Genomic DNA, 26,341 nt, shown 5'->3' with positions numbered 1-26,341 from the left:
GGGTTATTTTTCCATATTTTTATCCTTCTACTAACCTCAACTTTCATCTGAATCAATTCAAATAATATATTTATTTTGATTCATTTTTCACAAATGGCGTTAAGACTTTGCAAAATTAATAAGAACACCAACTTCTTTAATCATGGTCATGCAATTTCTGTAATAAACAAACCTTACTCTTTGAAAAAATCGTCATTCGAGGACGAAGCCGGTGCTGCACTCCACTCGTCGAAGCAGTCCAGTTCGTGGTACAAGTTTTAGCCATGCATGCAGAACATCTTGTGAGTCAGTCGTACCAGAGCTTGCGAAGTGAAAGGACGCCGCTTCACTCCTCTCTCAACTAACTCGTTTGAAAACCTCGTGCTAAAAAATTATGGAGAATTGGCTACAAAAAGTTAGCTAAAGTGAAGTAAAAGTGCAAACTAGGCGAAAAGAAAGAAGAAGAAGAAGAAACCTTTCCCCAATTTATTATTAAGTGAAAGTGAAAATTGGAATTTCTTCTTAACAATCTTCTCTCCCTCCCCTCCTTGATTTCGTACTTATCCGAAAGTGTGAGTTGAGACGACTACGTTGCTTTTTAAAAAAGTTTGAAGAATCGCTAAAAAACTTTTTAAGGAGTTAATAATTGGGATAGGATTGGATTTTTGGGTGAACTCAAGTGGTCGCGTTATCCGTCAATTCACTACTATTCATTCATGTGGGATGGTTACGAGAAGAGTGGAGGAATTGTGCACAAGTAAAAGTTTTTCAAGTTTTTCTCTTGTGTAAAGTTGCTGAGAGTACAGCAAAAGGAAAACCAAGCTGTTCTCCTGGCTTGAATTTTATTCTATTCTATTCACTGTTCCATTATATCCGGGTTGGTTTGGTTGGTAAGTAAAGCGTTATTATTCTCTCCGGTTTTACTCGCATGTAGGTAGAAAAACTTGTAAAATAAAGTTTAAAAAAGAGAATTGACTCGGTTCTTTGAGGGGGAGAAAAAGTAAATTTTTTCTCCACTTAATCTGGTTAAAAGGCTGTTATTATCGAGTTATGTATGCAAATATGACAAAGAGAGGGGACCAATTGGTTCTTATTGTTGGTATGAAATGAAATGAAATTGCAAATTAAAAATTTTGCAAGTTTTATACTTACTTATTTAGTTTTCTTGGAATATAAATTATCAATTACGATTTCTAAGAGTGAATGCACGCAAAATTCACATTTCTTGAAAGACGACACATAATTATAAATTCATAATGTTGACAAATACATGAGCTAAATACCGGCTAAAACTGTAATCTTCTCCTCCTTAAAGAAGGAGCTAAAGGTTAAATCCTACACTAAACAAACAAACAGACAGGACAGGACAGGGCACGTATGTAATTTACGGGGTTGACGCACCTGCAATTTTAAGCTATATTTATTCACCTGAAGTATGATTTTGGGTTGGTTTAGTCTCAATATCCTGTCAAAAATGTGCATATAAAGTTATTTTGTAATCTGGCCGGATAATTTCTATCCTCACTCAAGAAACAGGATGTCATGTCATTTGTACCTTTACTTAAGAAAAAAGAGCTTATCGTATTTGTATAAAATGCGCAAAATGGATAATACTGATTATCGTGTCAAGACGAACCCAAGATAAGACCTGGTAGGGAAGGAAATCTCCTTAAATAAATTTAAATTTGCACTGTCAGTCATCCAAAAAGTCTGTCAAGCCCATTCTTTCATCATTTTTGGGACCGAGAATGAATACATAACTTCTTAAAATATAGTTAAGCCGGTGTCTCTACTCGAGTAATGATGGTAATGAAATGCAAATAAGATGATGAACTGAACACATGATGAACTTGGGTAAAGAATGGAAAATAAATTATGGAATGGAACACGGAAACCGGTTTACTTTACATTTTTCATACGTATTATAACAGTATGAGGCATATTGTTTTGTTGTTTTATGTTCAGTTCAGTTCAGTTCTGCACCTAGGCCCAGTTTTCTGCAATGTTTGTGATCATGCATGAGAACTAAATAACTCTGCAAATTATTCAATTTGAGCAATACCTTGAGAAATTACAAGTCCAGTTTGCAAATAAATTTTCTTTAGTGTTGGACTTTGACTGGACTGGACAAATTAACAACTCGGTTGCAACGCTTTGTTTCACTATGCAAATAAAAATGAGGAACATTTGTTTGATTTATTTCTTGCTTTGACTTGAACGTGGACATGGTAAAGAAGTCAACTTTACACGACTTTGAGTAAGTTGTGGGGTCAAATTATTCCATAAAAAAAGGGTTGAAGGACATTGTTGTACTAAACGTAAAATCAATCTTATTTATTTTTTATTGTATATTGACGAGAAAATTGACACAATTTGATTTTGCTTTTATTACCTGTCCGTCCTATAAAAAAATGCTGAATTATTTACTCGTATAATAATGGGGAAAAAGAGATAATAGGATTCCAACAGATTTTTTTTTCTGATTCTTTAGTTTGGATGTCCTCATCTGTCAAAAAGTCGCAATCTTCTTATCAAAAAAGTAAATATCATTACTCGGCTAATGTATAAAGTAGAAAATCATGTCGTTCATCAATTCGTGTCAATACTGTTAAGAATCATCTGACTTAAAAATCTGTACAAAATTTACGGCTTTAATGTCAATCAAAAATCGCCGTTAATTCGCAATAATAATAAAATTATGACCTACGAGGCTCGAGTCAAAAGCCAGTCTTTTTTTGCTCGTATTCTTCTTAATGAAATTGAGCACCACGATTGAATCCAAGTCGGTCTGGTCCAACTTAATTTCCACTTATCAGGAAACAACTCGTAAAACTCGTCTCAATTATTATACAGTAAAAAAGGTCAACAGTCACCAGTCAGTAACAAAAAAAAGCGCATCTTTATTCGACATACCGATATCTCACTTATGCTACTTAAAAATCCAAGTTCAAGTACCGACAACCGGACCAAATAAACAATCCGGCTCGTCTCGTCTTTTCCATCCATCGTAAAGATTTCTTTAACAGTTTTTAACACTGAATTTCTCCTCAATTTCCATTGTCGGCGAAATAAAAAATCTCTTATCACGTCTCTAAAATGTGTCAAGAGTCAATAAAAACAATGCATGCAAAATAAAATAAAATGAAATAATGGACATTTCATAAACCCGTATTTCACTACGTGTCAAAATTTCACACAATTTCATATACGACACAATGGTGTTCAAGTTTTGAAAAACTTAACACTTTTTCGACTCCTTTGAGCAGAAAAGTAAGTGATATGAAAGGAATAAGTTAGTCGAAAACTAGTCAAACAGCGAATTACTTATTACATACAACTATACCATTTTTCTTGGAGGAGATGCATGAAAAACTGAGAAATGAGTTTCACTCCTCGCGAATATGTACATGTACATAAGTGGAAGATTAAATGAAATTGAATTAAGCAGGGTCATGTCATCGTCGTCGTCTTGTTCTTCTTCATCTTCTCTCTTCTTTGATGCCTGTCTTAACGTCTTTTGAGCAAGCAAAGTATGGTTCATGAGAGGAGGCGAGTTTGGCTTAATCTTCATTTTCCCATGCTGTCCATCATCTTCACGAGGAGAGGAGAAAATGATGCAGAAATAAATTTAAGCAGGATAACATTCTTCTTCTTCTTCTCCCTCGCCATTTATTATTACGTACAATTTGCATTTTGCATGCATCACCGACCTGCAGTTTAAATTGTATGATAAAACATGAGATAATAAAGTGGAAATAAATTTTCCTACAAAAGTATCAGTATTGCATACTTAAATATTCTTTCTGTTAAAGAGCAGATGGTCGAATTTTCTAGCACCACCACTACCACTTTTTTGCAAAGTTTATCAATTATATAACGAGAATTGCACTTGTAGACTACAAGTTGTAGTGATTTGCTTGTCTGTCATAGATCACGAAGAAATGAAATTATTACGTATGGATTGACACGTTAACGGTTTCAGTGACAGTTTGCTAACACCATTGGGCAAGCAGATGAGCAGAAATTAATTTAGTAAAACCTACCACTCATTGTAATACCCAAGTAAAATTCAATTCCATCAAAAAGGCACGCACCCAGCACTCAAGTTTTTTTTATTTCAAATAAATTCATGTCGCTTATCTATCTTCACTTCCATCCACTTCTTCTTTTTTTTCATCCTGATAAGAACCTTGTCACGAGTTTATGTAAAGAATTGAATTTATGCAGGGTCATGAGATTGAGGCTCAGATTTGAGATTGACAATGACAAGAATTTTGTGAATTTGAATTTTGGCCAAACTTGAAACTAAGTGTCATGTCGTCGTCGTTGTCGTATTCTTCTTCCCACAATTTTGTAAAGAATTGGAGATATCTATCTGATCTGTGCGTATGCACAAGTAGCGAGTTGATCTTGATGGATGGATGGATATTGGATTTGATAAAGTGGGCAAGAAATTCTGGACTTAAATTAATTAACTAGCATTCAAGGCAGACCAGAAATGATTATTATCGCGTTATGATTGTCACCAGTGTCCGTGTCATCGTCACTTTGGCAAGTCCTAAGAAAAAGTAGATGGGAGATAAGTGAAAAATGGAGGCAATTAGGGACCCATTTAATTTCAAGTTCGCCAGATAGCTCCATTATGGCGGATACTGAAGTAATTTGTACTAATTTACACAATTTCTTTACCTTCAAAATAAATATATAACTAAATTCACTCGTCATCTATTTAGAAATTGAAAGGATTTTTGACGTTCTTGATGACACAGCAAAAACAGAATTAATTATTGCTTGTAGAGCGTTAAATTCTATATAGAATTTGCAAATATCTATACTTCTTTGACCAATAATATTAGTAATTTAGCTGGATTTTCATCCTGCGTAATATGTACGTAATCTGTAGCGGATTTTAGTGTGTCATAATAAATAAATAGCTGAGCTGGTGGGTTGAATTGAATATGTATGAAAACTGGTCGAGTGTGCTGCACGCATTCACGTTGCGCGTTTGCTGATCTGTTCTTTCTTTCCCTTTGATGATCCCACATTTGCTGAGTGGACTGGACTTTAATGAATGTGTCATCATCAGTCCTTTGATAAGCTGCTGCTTCTTCACGAGTCCTACTTCATGATGGTTGCGATTACATACGTACGTTACGTTATGTGCATATGTATGTATGCATTGGCCGCGGAAGCGTGCGGGGCCAGGGACAATGTCCCCACGGTTATTCGGTGTCCCCATCGTCTGCCCATGTTATATAGACCCCTCCCTCCCCTATCTTATAATGTCAATGTCCCCAGATGTCCCCACGGCTTCCGCGGCCACTGTGTGCAGATATATATGAGCCACTCAGCCAGATTTTGCATAAATATGTATCACAAACCTCAATCATCTATTTCCTCATCATCATCTGCAGTAAAAGAGTCCATAGAGTAACATCTAGACCAAGTGGCCCTTCATTTCATCGTGTCTCATGAAACAGAACTACATAGTAAGTAAATGAACCCACAAACATAACATATGTAAGAACTTGCATAAATACATATGTGTCGACAAGTAAGTAATGGTGTCGTCGTCGTCCTACTACTACCACTTTTACGTAAATGTAATGATTCTGCTGTCCCTGAAAGTTGTCAATTTTACTTTTGCTCACACATTGCAAATGCCCGACTCAAGAAGGGTTAAGCACAACTGAAGTATTTATTAGTCGCAATTCTTCAAACACGTAGGTGTGATGACACTTGGCAAAAATAGCATGCATATTTTCCCATAGTGGGCAGACACGATGAGTGAGACAGTAAAATACGGTATTTGTAGACAATAAAGCAAACAAACTATTACATACGAGTACTTGCGTGGTCATTGGTCTGTTCTTGATGAGACGACCCAGAAGAATGCAGTAATGAGGACGACGTCAAAAAACCAAACTCTCTCGTCGTATACTTACTTAAAATAATAATGATTAACGTATTTAGCACTTTATTTATTTATGTATGTAACGAGTCCCATTTCTGCTCGTGCAATTTACTAAATAATGACACAGTTTAAATATGCATGTAGACTCCTATTTTTATCAAAACCTATTTACTAACTGGTGCCCTTTTCTTTTCTCTCCCTCAATTTCAGAGTAGCCGACAGACGACAAAACGGAATAAACTGATGATGTCAACCTCGTCGTCAACCCAATAATAAAGTTGTCTCGGGGAGAAAAAAGTGCACAAAAGTTCGGCAGGAATATAAGAACAGCAAAAACAATTGAATTGGACGACTAAAAATGGAATATTTATAAAGTCGGGAAAACAATTTGCACACTTTCTCTTCAGGAAATATACAAACAAACAAATATTTTTCTTCTTCGTCAAATTCTCAACTTTCTCTGGAGAAAATTTTTAATATTTCTTCCTTCTCGTCTGGAACAGTTTGTCTCGTCGTGAAAGTTGCACATTCTGATTATTGCGAAGAGAAAGTTATAACTTGACAAAAACCAACAACAACTGGGGACAAGTATTTCTTCTCAGAGAAGTGTGGAGCTACTACTATAGTGAATTTCCTTCCTGAGAAAGTTGGTGAGTTTTCGGATTCACTCCTCCCAAAATTTACAAGAGATTCAGATTTCTCCTCCCTAAAAGCAAGCTAGAAAAGTCTGCTTGGTTGGTGAGTGAGTGAAAGTGAAGTCTCAGCAATTTCGTCTTGCCGGTTGCTGAGCAAAATAAATAAATATCTGTGTAGCTGTACAGATAAGTGTGTGTGGTTTAGGATAGCAGACGAGTTTCGGTGGGTGTAAAGTAAGTATTTGGTGTGGGTGTGGATTGGATTTTGTAACTACACTCTCTCCATATTAGAGCATTAGAGCGAGAATTAAGAACAGACCAGAACGATCCCTGAACCAGGTAATTAATTACTTTCTTCTCTGATTAAATATTGTAATATCATGCCAGATAAGATATCCAATATCCACCACCCACTCTCCAATTTTGAACTAAGGGTTAATTAATTCCCAGATATAATTATAATTATTTATTATATCGCTAATCCCAAGTTAATTGTGACAAAGATTGGGTTACGTGGACATTGGGGAATTTGCAATTTCAATATCCTCCATCCTGCATATTCTTCTCCTCTGCTTGTTTATCTCTTCATTTCATTGTTGATTTTAGTACATTGTTCTTTGAGCTGTTTTGTTTCGCGACGACGATGACGATGACGACAAGTAGTACAAATCCGTGGAGAGTTCTGGCTCAAGTGGACAAACTCTCTCCAAACGTAATGCAAAATACGTGTGCGTCTCTCACGCAGCAGTGTATAAATATCGCCTAAATTTGCATCGTTTTACCAATTCCATGTCCATTTACATTTTACAACGTACCCTCATTCCCCTGAGTGACTGACTGACTGAGTAGGTTGGTTTGGCTTAGCTGTATGTATCTGTAGCTATGAAAGAAAATTAGCAATTTGACTCTGTCGGAATTCGCTCCGGTTTCGGTTTGGCAATTGCCTTGCAATTTCCATTCTATTCCATTTAATGGACGCAGTGCGAGTGGTTGTTCTTTACTTTAGTTTGGCTGTTGGCAGCAGAATCGGTCACAGCGAATAGAGAGGCAACAGTTCATGGCTAAGCGAGAGCAAGTTCAAAAGAAAGTTATCCAGAAGCATATTACGTACTTTACTTTACTTACTCTCTGAAATGCAGGCATGCAATGCCGTCAATACTACCGCACGATACCATGCCAAACATTTATTAGACACATTTATACCCCATTTTAGTTGCGTGTGTGCAATAAAACAAATGGACTAACAACAATTTAGCCAAGTAACTAAAAGTGAGCTAAATTTCATTCAACTTCCTCCACAAGGAAACTCTACACGTATTCAAATGAAATGGAATGTCATGTCGTCTATTGTTCCCTCGTCGTAAGGGTGGTAAATATGTGCAGAAATCTCTTTCTTCTTCCAACTTGGGTTGCTAAAATATTGCAAAATTTAGAATCTCTTCCCGCAGAAATGCATGACGCATAAGAATAATCATTCCTCCACAAAAGCCGCAGGTGTATGTGGTGGTTTTAGTGGGGAAATTTGCAATATGGGCAAAAACCCCTTGTGCAGCTTGAGAAGAAAAGGACACGACACAAATTAAATACCTTTTACACCCGAACCACCTCTTTTCCTACCCGCTGAGTCGAGCATATATTAAACTTAAGTAGATCAGTTTAGCAATCAATGAGGCGGACGAGAGGCATCATCGCATCCAGGCAGAAACGCTCGTCTAGAATTACACGACAACAGAAACATTATCCATTTCACATATTTATTATTCCGGTCCGTCAGTTGTGCTGTACATATTTGGCTGGATTATGTATTCGCGGATGTATCGGTTCATAAATATGACATCACCCGAGCCACATGGTCCAGGCCCAGTTTAAAAGCCACGAGACCTGTAAAATGCGTGTGGCGTGGCGTGTGTTTGACACGATATCCATACAATGTTTTCATTCTTCTTCGCGTAGATATTTCCTCGGTTTACTTTATGTGCGCTGCTGCTTTACTCAAGTTGAATGCATGGATTCAAGAAATTCCCGTGAGAATGGAGTAAAACCGGGTACAAATCCCCGCATAAAATAAAAGTTGTGTGTACATCTATCCGAGAGAATTTAAGACTCGGGACGACGACGCCAAGCCAAGAGCCAAGCGATCCGCATGATGCCAAAGGTTTCAAACCAGCAGCAGGAGCAGTAGTATTAGGCATTGAGAGGTCTGGTCTGTTCTGTTCTGGAGACAGATACAGGGTTGGGTTACGTTGTCGTACAGGCGGGTTGTTTTTAGTTACGATGGGTGGTATGCTATGGTGGTGGGGCTTAAAGGTGAATGTCTCTCGTTTTTGGCAATCCTCCCAAAATCAGGGAAACCAAAGCAGAGGCAAAAGCTTTAAATACAAACAAACAAAAAGTTAAAGTAACAATTCATTCACAATGGGGAGAAAAAAATCATTTACTTTTTTGCCACATGTCCGACTTGGGTTGAGAGTTCATCAATTTTCGTATATTCGTTATTATTTGACATCTTAATAATACGTCTATATCCCGTCATCATATTCTAAATATACATATGTGAATAGGTATTTGTATGTATATTATTTTGCAAAACAATGGAATCAATCGTTCCACTGGTTTAGCATGCTTTTACTTCCGCAGTCTTTCTTGGCTGTGACGCAATAACTATTATTGCCAATTAAATGTTAATGACTTTGCAAAAAATGACGCTGGGTTGTACGTAAAGAAGAGCAATATTTATAAATATGTATGTACATAAGTAGCTAGCTGTTCCCATTTTCTAGTTTGAATTACCCGTTTTTATTACATTTTCCATATCGATAGTCGATACCCGATACAGAAAAACGCTTAAATATTGGTGATTATGGTGTATGTGCAAAGTAAGAAACCGGCCCTGTACGTACGACTCTGCCTTATTTATTAGGCCGGGTCGGTTTCGCTATTTCTCAATTTTACGCCGTTTTTACACCCATACATATCAGAGAAACCCTGACATGCATGCAACAACTCTGGAGAAGTGTGTATTACCGCAGTCTGAATGATGGCATTTTCCTGATAAGACTCTTTAATTCCGTCCGAATCGATGATACCGCTATATTGGTCACCATGTAGCCTCAACAATATGCATGCAACGAGTAATAACAACACAACACACACAAGGCCAAGAAAACTTTGCACGTAAAAAACACTACTTTTCTTAAGAGAGAGAGGAAGTATATAAAATGTCCGTAAAGGGCAGGGAACTGGGGAGAAAATAAGTAAGAGAGAAAGTAGTAAGAGGAAAGAGAAAGCGTTTCACAATCAGGATCTACATCGGAAAAAATTATTTCCTGGCATCGACTCGACTTTAACGTCCAGCTCATTCGCCAACACCATAACGCTCAACCACGCCACAACTTTCCTCCTCTCCCTTTCTGCCACTGTCTTATTCTTACGTAATGGCGGCAATGCAATCAAATGGCGATGCTTTGCACAAGCAGTGCCAAGTCAAAGTGTACGAAAGTCTATGTGTACGGAGGATTGCTGCACTTGTGGAGAAGTTGACTCTTCTTTATTCGTATCAACATCCAGTCTCGTTTCCATCCACCAAGTTGCAACTTGTGTCATGTCACGTTATCTTGATCATGATCACATCATCTCATCACCTCCTTTCTTTCTTCTCTTTGTTTCCCCAGTTTTCCTCGTGGTGCCAAAAATTTGACATGAAAAGAATTTTCTGCCACTATGTACTCTTACAAGTTAGGAATTTATTCTGTGAAATTTCCGAAAATTACAAAAGCCCAAAATTCCAGGCGGTATAGTATTACGTAACTAACATTCTTTCCCATTCTTAACGTTGCATCCTTTTGGCTTGGATTTATACATACAATTTCGGTCGTAACGATATGCATCCTGCTGGCCAGATTTTTACCTTGAATAAACCAGTCGAATTTCCGGGCCTTGGGCAATTTAACCTCTACGTACACCACCCACACCACGGCAAACAGACACTTTTTTGTAACCGGCGAAAGAAGCGAGTTGAATTTTATGATGATACCTCGCTCTTCCAAAGGAATGAGATCGCTGCTCGTCTCCTGGACTCATTTTATTATAAAAGTTGTCGAGCCTTCCAACAGCAGCAGAATACTTAATGGTTCCTCATTCTCCTCGTGCTACTACTGGCACGGTCATAACGAGAAAGTGTTGTTGTTGCTACTGGCATCCTTTTCTCGAAGGAAGATTCTACGAGTAAGTAGTAGTGTGAAGTTTAGTGTGAAATTGTAAAATGCAAATTATGCCCCATTTCTTTCTTATAAACTTCTTAAAACTCTCTATCCATCCAGGAACCTCTTGACTTTTCAGGTCTCCTCCACACCTGAACTCGTCTTGTTAGGTATTCATAAGTACTTCTGGAATATTACCCCCCTGGAATGTGGGTGGAATATGAGTAGCGAGGACCAAAGGTGCCATTCTGTTTATCTATGTATGCCTGCCTACCTTGACTTCTTCTGCACTGTTACACGAGGGGACCTAAACTATTCCAAAAGTTTTATCATTATCGCGCACATTAATCATATCATAATAATATTACCAACAACTTCTTCCGCCCAAACTACTGAAGCCCTTGCCAATAAAAACTTTAAAGCTTTTTCTCCGTAACGATGAGCTACCCACGTAAAAAATAAGTGAAGTGGTGATTTCTCGTAAAATGTGATTGACAAATATGTACATGCATGCATGCATAAGTTCCATCAAAAATCGCCATTTGCACGGCTACCGATAAAGTGGTTATCATATTTATTACCATCCGAAGGACTGATCCTTATAGCAAATCACCGATTTTGAGATTACGTCGATATTACAGCTAACAAGAAGGCATTTCTGTAATACTAACACTTATGGAAAATGGGGTGGAAGGAAATTGTTTGCCTGGGTTTCTTGCTTTCTTTCTTCTCGTCCCTCCTCTGTGTCTGGGTAAGAATGGGTTTCTATTCTGTATGGATTTGTTAAAGAAAAAAAGGAACATGATGTTTCCCAAGTATTTTTTTCGCCTTTTGTGAACCTACACAAGTATAACTTCAACTTGGTCGTGCAATCTTTGTGATAATGTTTTATCTTCATTTTTCCTCTCGGGTATGACTTTTACTCAAGATAAGTTCAAGTTACGTAACACGAACGGAGAGATCAAGCCATGGGAGCAGACACAATTTCATGTATAATGACTAGACTGACGTCTAAATCCTTGTTTAGTGTTGGCAAGAAGTGAAAAGAAGAGGCTTATCGTTTCTGCTCCTCTTTTTCCCCCAAATTTTGCAGGTATTGTGTTCTATTTACATCTTTCTTATGTATTATTGGAGGTTAAGTTGTGAAATCCCGTTTCCGTTCACGTATGTATTACAAAAGAACACTTGTTTTGCAACTTTTCCACTAAAAAGAGATAGAATTTAGCCTAAAAGTTTCCCAATCTCTTCGTGATGTTCATTCATTAAGTTGCAAAAAAAGGTTGCAAATCCAATCTGCATTTTTATTCTGGGTCACAAAATGAGATCTCCTTTAACTGGGGAAAATTTACTTCTTGTTGGAATACTTTGGCCCTGAAATTATTCCTGAATCTGGAATACTTAAAGTTTTTTTGTTACTCATTTCATCTTAAAGTTGATGCACCTTGAAACTAAAATTCTTGCCTTTTATCAGATTTTTTCCCCACTTTTCGTATTGTTAAGAGTTGCATTATTATTTGTCTGTCTGGCTTATGTATTACGCCGGTGGCTAAATGGTTGCCTATCGCATCTCCTCCTCCTCCCTCGCACAAACAATAATGGAGCCTAAGCAGAAGAATTACACACAAAAGCAAAACTTTTCTCAAAGTCTGGTGTTCTTCTCAACTTCTTCTAACTTACTATTCTTCCCGTGAACCCAACCCAACCCAATCGCATCGACTCACTCATTCATGGGTTTGGCATGATGTTTGTATCTCTGCAGAGGCCGGAGTGCAAATAATAAGTTAAGTATTTGTTGGTTGTTGGGCTTTTGGACTGCAAGCAAATAAGTAGACGAAGAAGGAAGAAGAAGAAAGAAGAGAGGGAAAGATTTATGGACGGTTCACTTGTTTCGCTGCAATAGACAGGCAGACAAGGAGGGCAGGGAAATGTCGTAAATTTCCAATTGGAAAGAAGCAAACCTATAAAAACATAAACCGGGCATTTTATTTTACCGAGGACCAGGATGCAACGCGATACCACGATCATTCATCGTATAGATACGTAGATAAATGTATACCGGAAATTGTACGTATGTATGGCAGGTCTTATAACCGGTCAAATCTGCACTAAACCAATTCATGACTGACGAGATCGATGCGAAAATCAAAATAAAAACGTGGATATCGATGGATTTAAAATCAATTCACAAATGCAATCAAATCCGTGTTACATGAGTTCTGGATCATGATTTTATGTGTGTACTTAGCTTGCATGAGGAGGAGGAGGAGTGGATTCTCACCTTGGAGCAACAAATAGCATGGTGAATGTAGCATAATTTAGCGTATTTTCTGCATGCGATAAAATCACGAAGTTTAAATAACATGAATCATCTTCTTCTTCCTCCTTCCTTCGTCTTGGGTGGGTGGGTGGATGTCTGCTGGGTTTTCGCGTTTTACAAGAATTATGTCATGTTTTGTTGAACACAAACACAAAAGTGTTCATATTGGCGACGTCGTATCGGAAAATATGATTCATCTCCTGCCATTCCGTGAAGAAATTATCTACCATCTAATAACCTGTAATAATAAAATAAATAATACTCTTTCTCTGCATTTTACCCCGTCTGGAAGGCAAGGATAAGAAAGAAGTCGTCATCATCTTCATTTCGTTATTATCGCCGTGTCAAGTTCATACTTATCTGGAGGAGTTGGTTTCAGCAGGTGTATCACCAGCACCACGGTCAAATCTTAACTGCAATCCATCCAACCAACGCCACGAATTCGTAACGCTCAAGTGTGTACATCATCGAGTCCAGTGCTATTTATATTAAGCAATATATGTACACATATCCCGGCCAAGGTGGAATAGGCACCAGATACATATACACATTTGTAATAATACAGCTTTCGAGGTAGGTAGGACACGGTACACACCACTCGTTAAATATTTGAAGGAAATAAAACAGTGTAAATATGAACAAGTGATTAGATCCAAACCCCGTCTAAAATTTGGCCCATCCACCCACACACAAAGTCGTATAAAAGACTTTATTCCATATGTATGTACATTATTAAAGTCGTCTCAAATCTCTGATCGTCTCCGTTGTCGCCGTTGTCTTCATCTTTGTCATCCTAGTTAATAATTTTCTAATATTTGACCAGGGTGGGACGCAGACCAACTATTTAACGAGCCTCGTAGTCATAATTGACTTTGTGTAAAAGTTACCGTCATTCATAAGACAGTCGAAGATGATGATGATCATCTTCATTAAAATAATACCTGGAGACGTATATACGAAATTGCAAAATAAAGTGCAATTCCTCTTCGTCATCGCCATCCAGCAGTTGTTCTTCTGTCCCTCTCTTGAAATAATGCTGTCACGATTATGCATCCAATTCCTAATTCGATTATACTTTTTTTACCCTTTAAGATCCTCTGTTCCATGTTTGGTATCAAATTGTAGTCGACATTTGTATCATTATTTCATGCCATAAAATAATGACGGCCAACTTCAAATTCAAATTTGAATTGTTATCATAACAAAACTGATTCGACTTGAAGACAGACAGCGATGTAAAATGCTTACTCATAAATAATCAAGCCAGAAGAAGAGGAATCGTGAATACCTACATTTTTTGTATTCTTCTGTCAATTCTACATGCTCATGTCCGATCCAATCCAATCCAGGTAGACAAAAAGAGGAAGGAAAACTTTTAAAAGTTGTGCAACAAGAAGAAGACGACAGAAAAAGTAATGTAAAAAGCGTGTAAATAAATAAACAATGAACTTGGCAAGGCAAAGGCGCAGATCAAAAAGTCCTATTCTTTCCGACTTGTCTCTTTTAATGAGAAACTTCTTGCTCCTCTGTGTGCAAGTTGGCTTTGTTCGTATGTATGTTTTAGTGCGGTTTTGGCGTGTCTTGAATCCAGAAGATAAAGAAAACCGAGACAAAAACGGGTTGTTCTTCAATGACAAATTATTTATTAAGTATATGTACACACATACAAATATTTATTACATAAAGTCAAATGTGGCTTTGAAGAAATTGGCATCCAACTAAATATTTTGGGAGTTGCCTTTCCTCCCCTGTCTAATTAATTGTTGCTAATAAAGCTCCAATGTCGCCAAACTAACTAGAATTTCATTCATGCCATCCTCCATTCCACCCCAAAGAAAATCCGATCTCTTTTTCTTCATTTAAGGAAATCAGACCCGACACGACACGTAACTCAGGGAGGACCCGTTACATAACTGACCAACTCCTCTTCTCATTTCTGCCTGTCCAGTCAAGTCCGATCCACAAAGTAGGTACATAAGCAAGCAAAAACACAAAATTTGGACAGAAGACGACGACGACAACTAAACTCGCATCATGTTGTTGGCGTAATTGGCTTGTTTTCTGTCACTCTTTCATTTCACATGGTTTCCTCTCCTCAGTTTTATTTCTATCTCGCAGCTTAAACTTGTACAAGAAGAGGCTTTCTTCTTCTTGGCTATTACTTAGCTGGGGGGCAGAGAAGAAGACTTATTTCTCCAGACTTACGAGGACGAGGATGTACTTGTGGGTGGCTAGATTGGATTGAATGTCTCTCATCTCAGTAATACCTGGGTACCTACCAAGAAGTCGGTACTGACTGAGTGAAATATGATGCCTGCTTTCTTTCTCTCTTTGTGCATCATCTTCTACTTATTTATTTATATTTACCTGCCACGAATCCCATCCTTTTAAGGGGGATGAAACAAATAAAACAAAAATAAGAAGACTTTTTTCATACAAAAAGACGAAAAATAGAACCCGTTTTCAAAATAGTTTCCCGAATTTCGCATATTCAATTATGAATATTTATGGTCTTTTACCTGCGGATATGAATTTGTGTACTGTATGAACTCTCATACTAAAATATGTATGTATGCAAAAATCGCGTAGGTGGTGTAGGTACCATGTAAGTAGATGCAGATACATCTTTTCTGCTCGTACCGAGTACCGACCGACCATTTCATCATCTTGGTCTTTTAAATGAAGAAAAATAATAAAGATTTTAATTTAAATGTTACCCTTTGATCTATCCCGGCTCGTTCGCTTTCCTACTTTTTTTTATTACATGGACATGTTTAAATCATTTTTTTGTATATATTCTTGTTCTATTTTCGTTTCGAACTGGACTCGCAGGGAAAAAATGTTCGTTGCATTAATTAAACTTTTTTTTATTTGATCCTTGACATTACGACATTTTTTTTACGTAATGTGAGTGTATGCACATAAAATGTATGTAGTAATATTGGGTACGTACGTATGTATATTCGTAGAAAGTAAAAGTAAGTAAGTAGGTTATTTAACTTATTAGTTTGCCCTGAACTGGACAGGACTGGGTTGGACAACCTTATCACACATTTAGTCTTGATTACTTCCATTTGAACTGGTCATACGACGGCTTAAAATAAAACAGAAAGGTTTTTCCTTCCTCTTCTTTCTCTTCATTAAAAATCTATAAAAGCGAACTTTACTGCCTAATATTTAAATTGGGAAGGTTGTCCGGACCAAGTTTCCAATTATAAAAAGACGTTTCCTTCCCTTCCCTTCCACTCGAGACATGAGTACGTAAATAGTGATCAAAATCAGCCAATTTAATGTGCAATAAATATATTTCCTTGAGGAATCCAGCCGATTTTCACTCTTATCCAGTCCCCCATTAACATTTATGCGCATTCTTCTCGAATGGTAAATATGTAAATATATTTGTAGCGTTGAGTTGCAACCTGCACATTTGAATCTACCTTTTGATGGGGCGGAGGGGGTCGGAATGCTGCTGCTTGGTGCAAGTGCTATTTGATTTGTGGATGAGATAAAGAGAGAAAGAAGAGATGACAATGTGGGAATAAATTGGACCATGAATTTTTAAATTCAATCTCATCCTACAATCTCCACTTTTATGGGTCATTAATCAACTTCACCTATCTCAATATCTCCATCTGAGGACGAGACGAATAGGCTGAGTGACTAACTGATAATGCGTAATGAAAGTTAGGCTAATAATATTCATGCAGTCTAATCTTGACAAAAATCAAATCCCAGATTTAAACATGCGAAGAAATCTTTTAATTTGGGTCAAAGTCAATAAGTCAAAGGTGCCAGATTGGATTTGACTTTTGTGACCGGGCGTAAAGTAGCCTTCGTTTTTTTATCTTAAAAAAAAGATTTTATGGGCACGGGAAACTTTGAAATTCACGACGTATTCACAACGAACGATGACACATTTATCGCAATTTTTATCCTTGTGTCATCCTCTATTTGGAGTGGGTGAATAGTAAGATTTCAAACTTCGATACGGTTCAGGATTGAATTTTTTAAGCTGCCATTTTTGCATTTGAATTTTGAATGTCCATTGTTTAACTTTTTAAGATGGATCTCAGGTCAAAGAGGCACGTCATCGATCGATCACTCGTCTTATCCAGTCTGCTCTCGTATTACACGGCTTCTGCTTCTGATCAATTGGTTCATTGTTCACAATTGTATTGTTGTTGCACCACCACAATCCTTCGTCATTCCATCGTCAACTTGGTACTGTGAGTTAGGAGTTGGCTGGCTGGCTCCAGGTTTTTGAGGAGAAAAATCCATCAAATCATTACTAAAAAATTACTATTATTTGTGGCTGAGTGGATTTGGTTTAAAAATAGCATACCAAAAAAGAGGGAAAAAATATATCTTCATAATTTTATAAATTATAAAAATTTGTAAACTTCGAAATTAGACTTTAAACCGACACATTTTTTTATGACAACTTTTTCTTAAATACATGAATAATCAAATCATTTCGATGGGATGATTTATTTGTAGAAGACTGATTGATTTTGTGACTACAAAAATTCTCTTACTATATCTTTATGCTTTTATAAATTATGAAAATTTGTAAAAATTGAAATTGGACTTTAAACCGTCACATTTTTTTGGGACATCTTTTCCTTCCATGACTGACACCCCTATTTGTCTCGACTTCTCGAATAATAAAGCCAAATAAGTCCAGCCCAACTAAAACTAAATCAACAATCACTCCAATTTAAGAGAACGACGCGTATTAAGATTAGACCCATGCACACATTACACTTATCATCATTATTGTCATTATTGTTATGATACCAACCCGCGTTAGTCATTGCGTGTCATTGTCATCACGCATAAGTAAATTATCCCCCTCATAAATTAAACATGTGGAAAAGAATGGGATGAAATCATCTTGTTTATTTTATTGTCAACTTTACAACTCCTGCAGCAGCTAGTCCAACTTTGCGGTGTAATAAATCAGCAAGCATTTACTTTTCACGGTAGGATTTGGATTATGTGATGATGAAGTCCACGTCTTAAAAGGGTGAATCAACTATTTTAAGATAAGATATCACCATCCTCGTCTCATTGGCTGGCGGATATCGGGTTACGTGTCACACTTAAAATAAACAAAAAAAGACAATGAAAAGCTGTACCTTTTTGTCAACAAAACGTGGCAGCCTTAAATTTCGGTAGTTTTGTTTTTACTTTTTTGTACGTTGAACTCTTGACGGAATATTGTGTTCGGATACCACCTTGACTAATTTGCATATTATTTTTCTCGCGTGTAATTTAATACGATCACACAGTTACAAAAATACTATCCAATCTACCCGTTTATCTGGTCTCTTTCTGCTGCATAATGGGTTTGGCTAGAGATTTCTCTTTCTGGTGGACAAGTTGGTTTACGAGATGACATGACAAAATCAGACTTAAAAATGTCCACCCAACTGCAACTAATGGAAGATCAATGATGCAAAAAGACCAGACCAAATCAAACCAGACCTCAAATAATAAAAATTATGCAAGCACGATCGATTCACTTTTCTGTTTCAGTCAGCGTCATCCGAGATGAAATGATTGATTGGTTTGGCTGCATTTTTATCCCATTACACACTACACGACACCCATTTCAGCCTAATAATTAAGCTTATGCATATGTATCACTGCCAAGTCGCCGTACGAATCTTGCACATACATATTTTATTTCATCAAGTTTGTCCGTATTCATATTTATAATTTGCAAAAAATGCGTTTTTTTTACATATTTCTCTTTCTCTCTCAATCATAATTTTTTAAGCCAATCCTAAGTCTACACCACCCGAGAAACATATCACCATCTCCTCATGAACTATATCTCTCCTCCAATTCTGAACCACCTCCTCCCAAGTTTAGCTCCTCAGAGCAGAGCTTACCCAGTAGATTAATGGACTGTCGACATCCCGATAATACACGTAATTTATCTGCATGTATGTACATATCTATCTTAGCGAAGAGTGAGAGACTTAACCAAGTTAAACCAGTAGAGAAGAAGTAAAAGATTAGATGCCTCGTTGCAGATAGTGTTTAGCAACACACACAATAAATCAACAAGGAGAAGAAGAAGCAGCCAACTATGTAAACCTCATATGTATGTAGGCATAAATATGTATCATTCATAAATAAATTGTGCAGATGCACTCGCTCATAACAGCAGCAGCAGCAAGGACTACTGCATGACATGGACTGCATTTTGAATAGGTACGCAGAGCATATTTGAGAAGAACACGTCATCATCGCCGTATAATCCATTAATCACATATCTCTGCAAATTTATAAAATGTCCTCTCGTCTTTAATAACGTATGCTTCGGTCGGAATGAATGAATGGATAAGTCGCGTCTTATTAAACACAACCATGGAATGGATTGAGAAATCGTGCATACAGATTTCTTGCAATTCAAAATGACGATGTTGACGCGATGTTTATTTTTCTAATTCAATTTGTTTTAAAATTGGACATGAATTTCCGTTTAGCTCTGCCAAGCACTTCAAAATGCAGAGTGCACTTTTCACTTTCATTTTCTCACGGTCTGGTTTAATTCACTATTTTTAAGTGACAACGTGACCAACGAAATTTTTAATTTGTATTGTACAATGATTACCCAACCCTAATTTGTAACAAACTATTTAATAAGTTGAGCACAGAGAAGAAAAAAACAATCTCGGAATCAATTTCATCTCCACGATCCAGATAAATTAATTCTGCACCAAGTGCACAACCAAGTGTGCAAATTACTCCTTCTTCCCCCCTCTTCTCTCTTTATATTCTTGTCTCATTTTAAATTCCATTTCATCCTCCACAGCCTCCATCTTTCTCAAAGTGTTAAATTATTAGAGTACGTTTTTTAATACTGACTGCAGGACAAGAACGCGAGAAATAGAACAGAACAGAAAAGATAATTTGATTCACAACCAAAAACCTCGTCCTCCTCCAGTAGGAAGATAACTGCATGGATTAGATTTGAGATTCAGATCAGGCACATACACACATCTCTCAAAAAGTCTTCTTCTTCCTTTTACTTTTAAATCTCAATTTGGTAAAATATGTAGTAAAATATCTCATCTGCATGGCATCCTTATTAGAGGAAAAGGATTCATCACCATCCATCCCTATCTTTGCCCATTCCGTGTCTTTCGACTGGAAGTATGCTGCATCTGTATCGGAGAAGAATCATCACATTTTTATTATTCAGCTCTCTCTCTTTACGGCTCACTAAGCTCGAAAAAATGCTGCATTTTATTGAATTGAATGAATTCCTTGCCTTCCTTGTGCGTTTCTTTCTATCTGTCATTTCTCCATCTCCTTTGAACTCGCCGTCTTCTCAAGGATGATGACTTTGATGATGATGATGATGATGATTTGGAAAATTTCAGATTTATTATTTATTTAGTAAATACGATCACTCCTAAGCACATAAGATATCTGTTATTCATCAAATATTTATAGATGATACTAAAAAAGGTTACAAAAGGTAGCAAACATTGACAAAAATCTGGCCACAATTAAAAACTTAATTTATTTTTGTATTAATTATCACGAGACATTTGATTACATCGTTTCTGAACTGAACGAAATTATTTGTCTTCCTCATAAAACCCATCAGGACATTATTACCATCTAAAACCAATAATCCACCCCACTAATCCCATCACTGTCATCTTTTCCCATTACATTTTGCATTAAACGTGATCCAACCTCCATCACCCCCATCACTTAATTTACGCTTATTCCGTCCCGTCGAACCCATCAGCTAAATAACTATGTAATAAAGAGCAAAATTGTGCCATGTTAGTTTAGTTTAGCAAAGATGACGAGGTTTATATAGATGAGCTCTCAAGTAATCTGTGTGCATGCATGAAATGTTGTTGGTTGAGCAATAAATCGCATCTCATCTGTATCTCTGTGTCGCTGGCTGTGTACGATAAATAAGTGATGTAGCCACAGATTGGTTCAAGAAGAAGAAGAGTCAGCCATTACATAAATAAACATTGCACATTTAATTATTCACAAACAGATCATCTTGTGTGATTCTTGTGCATATAATCGTAACTCATAATAATAATAATAATAATAACAGAACGTTATATCCTGTACCGTTCAGACTATAGGATTTCACAATTTTCTATTTAAGGATCCACCTCCATCCACAAAATTAATGGATAATAATCTAGTAGCAAGTTACAGATTTATTAAACGACTCACTCTCTGGATATGACAGCACATGACTACACGAAAATGATTTTATGTATGTATGTATGTCACTTGTCTCAAAAACATAATGGGACACACATCACATCAACTTGTTGTCTACACATGAAACGAAAGCAAAATTAATATTTAAATTCATGACAAAACCATGCATCTCTTGATTAATAATATTCCCAAGATCAAATGTGGGTACTAAATATATATATTTACACAATTATTTAGGCTAAGAATACCTTCAAAAATCAGGCACAGCTGCAATACGGGTATCTTTTACAGTGACAACAAAATCACTACCATAAAATGACAGTGTTAAGTTCTGGGTCGGTCCGTAAGTCAATGCAAGTCGCCCCGTAGAGGAGACAAAGAAGGAAGCGGAGCAAACACTGCATGCATGAATGCATGAACTGCTACCCCATACATACATCAACTGATCAACCAACCATCATTACTCATCAATAGTGGTTATCATGATAAGTGATCGTGATAAACACTATTAATTAATTATTTTAGTTTGAGAACTCCACCCACAGCGAGTGGCATATCAATTCGAATGTATTTTTGACGCTGAATCCAACGCCATTAATAGTTTTGACCTCCGAGGCCCCCGTGACCTTCCCGTGACCGTGGCAGCCAAATATGGCTTATTCGTGATGTCGCATATCAATTCGAATGTATTTTTGACGCTGAATCCAACGCCATTAATGGTTTTGACCTCCGAGGCCCCCGTGACCTTCCCGTGACCGTGGCAGCCAAATATGGCTTATCCGTGATGTCGCATATCAATTCGAATGTATTTTTGACGCTGAATCCGAATCCGTCAATAGTTTGACGTTAATTATAGAAGTTGGGGTTTATGGAACTGAACGGGAGCGTGAAGCGCGGGAATATAAATAGTTAGCTATGCAGTTACTCCCACACGACGGGAATTTAAGTAATTAACTATTCAACTACTCCCACAGGGGGAAATCAAATTGTACTGTGACCAGGTTAATTAAAATGCAGTATGACTGGGGCAAACCCTCACTCTGATGTATGTATGTAGTACGACGAAGTCTCCACTGGGAATTATTTAAAGTATAGCATGACGGATTTTTCGCTTTGGGCACACCCCCCACTGGAACTCTAGAACCCGGCCTTGGCCGGGCTATACGCTAGTCTAAAATAAACCAGTCGGATGAAACAAAGCATCCATAGTCGCCATCCACGTTATACACCTTCCTTTTTCCCCTGAAGAAGATGATATTATGTTATTCACTCTTTTCTCGAGCTCCCTTTAAAAGATGAGATTCTTATAATTCCCAGAAATTCGGCATATGGTTGATGCTCTCCTCTCTAGCTGCTGGCGAAGGACTTGAAACTTTTCCAAGTAGTGGTCGTGGTCCTGACTTAACATACCTACATAACCTTCCGTCTTTCGGTCACAGACACACCGGTTCATATAATATCTGCCTCTCTACAAGTCTACATGACGATGCAGTACGGAATAAATACACTTTTATTCTTCTCCTCCATCCATATTAAGAGACAAAGACAATGGAAAATGGAAGGGGCGATGAAACTCAAGGCGTTCCTTTTAAAGGGTCCAATCCAACCAACCACCGAAATAAAGCAGAGTTTTAGAAGAACTTTGTTCCAAAAGCTCAAGGCTAAACATTCACTCTCATCTTTGAAACTGCAGCAGCACGTTAGTTCAGTGCTGCCTTTTTACTTGATATTTCTGCCCGTACGTACACACCTTCCTTATTCCTGCATATCTTCAAGCATGCAACGCATATCTTCGTCTCCTTATGATGTAACAGAAGAGAACGTGACTCGTATTATTCCTCGAGTCGGAGAAGTAGCAGCAGCAGATGCAAGACAGACCATGCCAGGATCATACTCCTTCGAATTTTTTGCTCCTCGGTCTGGATAAGCTTAACATTTTTTCACTTCCTCCATCCCATCGTTCCCTCTCTGCTTGGATTCGAAATTCAAATTAAATCCTTGCAAAAAATTTGGACTCGTTTCTTGGACTTGTTCTCCGTTATCCATAAAATTGAATGAGATCATGCCTCGTAATGAGGAGAGGGAACGTATAATAAAGAAGGAATTAAAATTTAATCAAGAAAATACAGAGTAAAGATTCCTACATTTCTTGATTTATCGATTTGTTTATAAACTGAATTAAAACGCTGCGAATACGTATGTATGAGCTCATAAAAAGGAACGGAATGCAATCTAATAACAATTTGTAGTCGATTTATTAGTCTTCTTCTTCCCTCCGAGTTAAATTTGTTTATATGATAATTTCAGCCCAAAAAAGAAGATTAAAGAGATTGAAAGGATTGCTTGTTATGTGGAAATTGTGTGAATTGCATTTCCATGTCGGTCCTCTGCTTGGCTGGATGCATTATGCATTTTGATTATTTTATGAATTTTTCTCCCATTCACACCATTGATGGGGTTTCGATAGATTTATGGGATTTGTTTTGTGGAGGAGAGAGAGAGATGCATGCATAGTAATAAATAAATGTGGTAATGTGCACTTTCTGTCCTGATCGAATTGAGATTGCATTCAGAGAAAAATAAATAGTAGTAATAATAATAATCATAATCTGAGAGAAGACCGAATCCAATTCGTAACTGTACAAGTTGCCTTCTTTTTAGCAGTAATGTGATTTATATGTATGTATGCATTTGTGTGTGCATGTAAGGCTAGAAAAACTACTTAAATACTAGTCGCATTCATTCGTCATCCATCGTAAATTGGATTTATTTAGTGGAGTCGTATTTAGTTAGATAAGCTGCAAAAATTTGGAGGAAATAATGCAATTATTTATGTATCGCAGACTAAAAAAATGTATATACGTAGGGTGGGATATAGCTCAGCAGATTAGAAATACGTACATTAAGTAGTGCGTGCATATTAGAGCAGGGTGTGGTTGGTTGGTTTGTTTGCTTGCTTAGATTTTTCTTAAATTGTGACTCGATTCAATTTGTTTTTTATTACTACGGCATTTTCCCCAATGAACAAACATTACTCGGGACAAAAAATACTTCTGAACACGTCGCCCATTCCACAAAATCGTACAGATTGAATCGGTCGTCGTAATAATCGTATAACTTGTAACAAGCAATGTGGTCGTAAAGGTTTCAGGTTCTTGATTTTTTAGAGGTTTTGCCTCTTCGTCGTGGTCGTGGTACTTCAATTTTACTTTTACACCTCCGATCGAGAAGTGCAGTCAGTACCTAAAAGTGCAGTTGATGATGTTCGAGGGTGCAAAGTGCATTACGGACGGAGAGAAAATGCCGTTTCCTTTTTATCCTTCTCCTCCTCCTACTTCTTGCCTTGTTGTCGAAAAGTTTGTGTACAGATTTACGGTAAAGTTTATTCAATAATCTGGCCTTCCCTATCACCACCATTTTCCAATTTTGGAAAGAAAACGGAGAAAATTGGATTTACTAAAATCTTATTATCATTTGATTCTTACTTTCCATCCAAAAAATAATCCTTCTTTAGCCGAGTATGAAAAAATCGAGTCAAGTTAAGCAAAAAACAAATAAGATCAGATCAAAAACTGCAGAGATGCAGTAGTAAAAGAGATGCTATATACTGTTATTGTTATCTGGGTAAGGGTGGTGGGAGGGGGACATTAGTCTCTGCTGGCTGGATGATGATGATGAAGATCCGCATATCAAGTTATAAGTTGGCTGGCTTGGTTTGTATGAAACTGAAATCTGTGCAAGTTGATGAAGATCTAAATATCTGAATGAGGCGAGGATTGGTTTTCGATACGAACGAGGAACGAGGGAAGGAAGGAAGGAAGGGACCGGATTTCGTATATTTCATCATGAGTCACACACTCGGAAAGAAGAACTTAGCAATGTGCACCATCGAACCAGAAAAAGGGCCCCCCCCACTCGTTCCCTGGCTGGAAAAAAGGCCAAGAAGAGAGTGTTGTTGCTTTGCTTGTTGTTCGACTGGGGAATGACGAAGGGGAAATTACACCACCATCACAGACCAGCCATTATTCCACTTTACGATATGTATGTGCACTACGAGAACTTCCATTATGTTGAGGCAGTCACATTTATACATTTGTACGTACGTACTAAACTGAAGGGAAGACGAAGAAGGGAATATTGTAGATATTCCCCAATTATTATATTACTCGACTGGATCACGCAGAGAAAATAGAGCGATGATTCCCTATTCACATAGGAGAAAAGCCCATCCATTTCCTCATCAATCCTTCCTTAATTGTAGCGATGCAGCTACAATCCTGCTAATTTTCTCCACTTCCTTGCGACATTTGTGGAACGGAATGAAGATTTATTCCCGTACAAATAGTTAAGGATTTTTTTGAGAGACTTTGCGTCCATTTAGAATTTTTCGACAGGGAACGATATTTACCAAAGTTATGTTAGATCATAAAAAGTTTTGCATCTGCTTCCCATGTCTCGAGAATTTGAATTCGATTTAAAAATTCTCGTGCATATAACTTTTTGAGGCATAATATTTGGATTATATATAATTTTTAGGCCTCTCCTAGGTTATGTTACATCTCCAAGTTAGAAGTTTGCCCAATTTTTGCGTTTATTTTAAGAACATTTAGACCCAAAGGTCAAATGATATTCATAAATATTTGATACAACAAGAACATCGAAGCAATAAAAAACTAAAATTGTATGATTTATAATATAATGCAATCAAGCTAGGTATTCTCGAATTTAGTAATCGATCTAAACTTGCTGAAAATACTCATGTCGACCTGTATTGCAAAAAGTTTCTATGTACGTGTTTACAAGAAGTACATACCTATGTAACTGGTACTACAAAAACGTAGGGAACATTAAGCGTTCACTACCAGCTCGCCTTAATGAAGAGGAGATGGTAGTACAGAAACAAAGAAAATCACGCACGTATGTCGTCCCTGTGCACAAACGCTAATGATAACGAATGGCCGTGGGGGGATGAGATGGAGAAAAAACGGACGAGGTTTAGATAAGATTACGGATTACGTCGTCGTACGTGTAATTAACCATCGCCAACCAACAACCATTGCTGCTGATGCTCCTTTACTGA

The 26,341-nt window shown here is 37.3% G+C and overlaps 1 protein-coding gene across 3 annotated transcripts in view; it reads left to right on the top strand.

Moving 5' to 3' along the window:
• The first annotated feature begins 286 nt into the window (after positions 1-286).
• LOC110853122 (fat-like cadherin-related tumor suppressor homolog) overlaps positions 287-26,341 on the top strand; it is a 116,727-nt gene continuing 90,672 nt past the window's right edge. For all 3 annotated transcript variants that reach the window (XM_035854506.1, XM_035854505.1, XM_022101363.2), the window contains exons 1-2: positions 287-869; positions 6,104-6,867. The gene's annotated coding sequence lies outside the window, so the exon portion shown is untranslated. The remainder of the gene's footprint in view (positions 870-6,103; positions 6,868-26,341) is intronic.

Source organism: Folsomia candida, unplaced genomic scaffold (assembly GCF_002217175.1).
Source record: "Folsomia candida strain VU population unplaced genomic scaffold, ASM221717v1 Fcan01_Sc008, whole genome shotgun sequence".
Taxonomy (NCBI): domain Eukaryota; kingdom Metazoa; phylum Arthropoda; class Collembola; order Entomobryomorpha; family Isotomidae; genus Folsomia; species Folsomia candida.
Note: the sequence above shows the minus strand (reverse complement) of the source record. Positions and strands in the feature narration are given on the sequence as shown.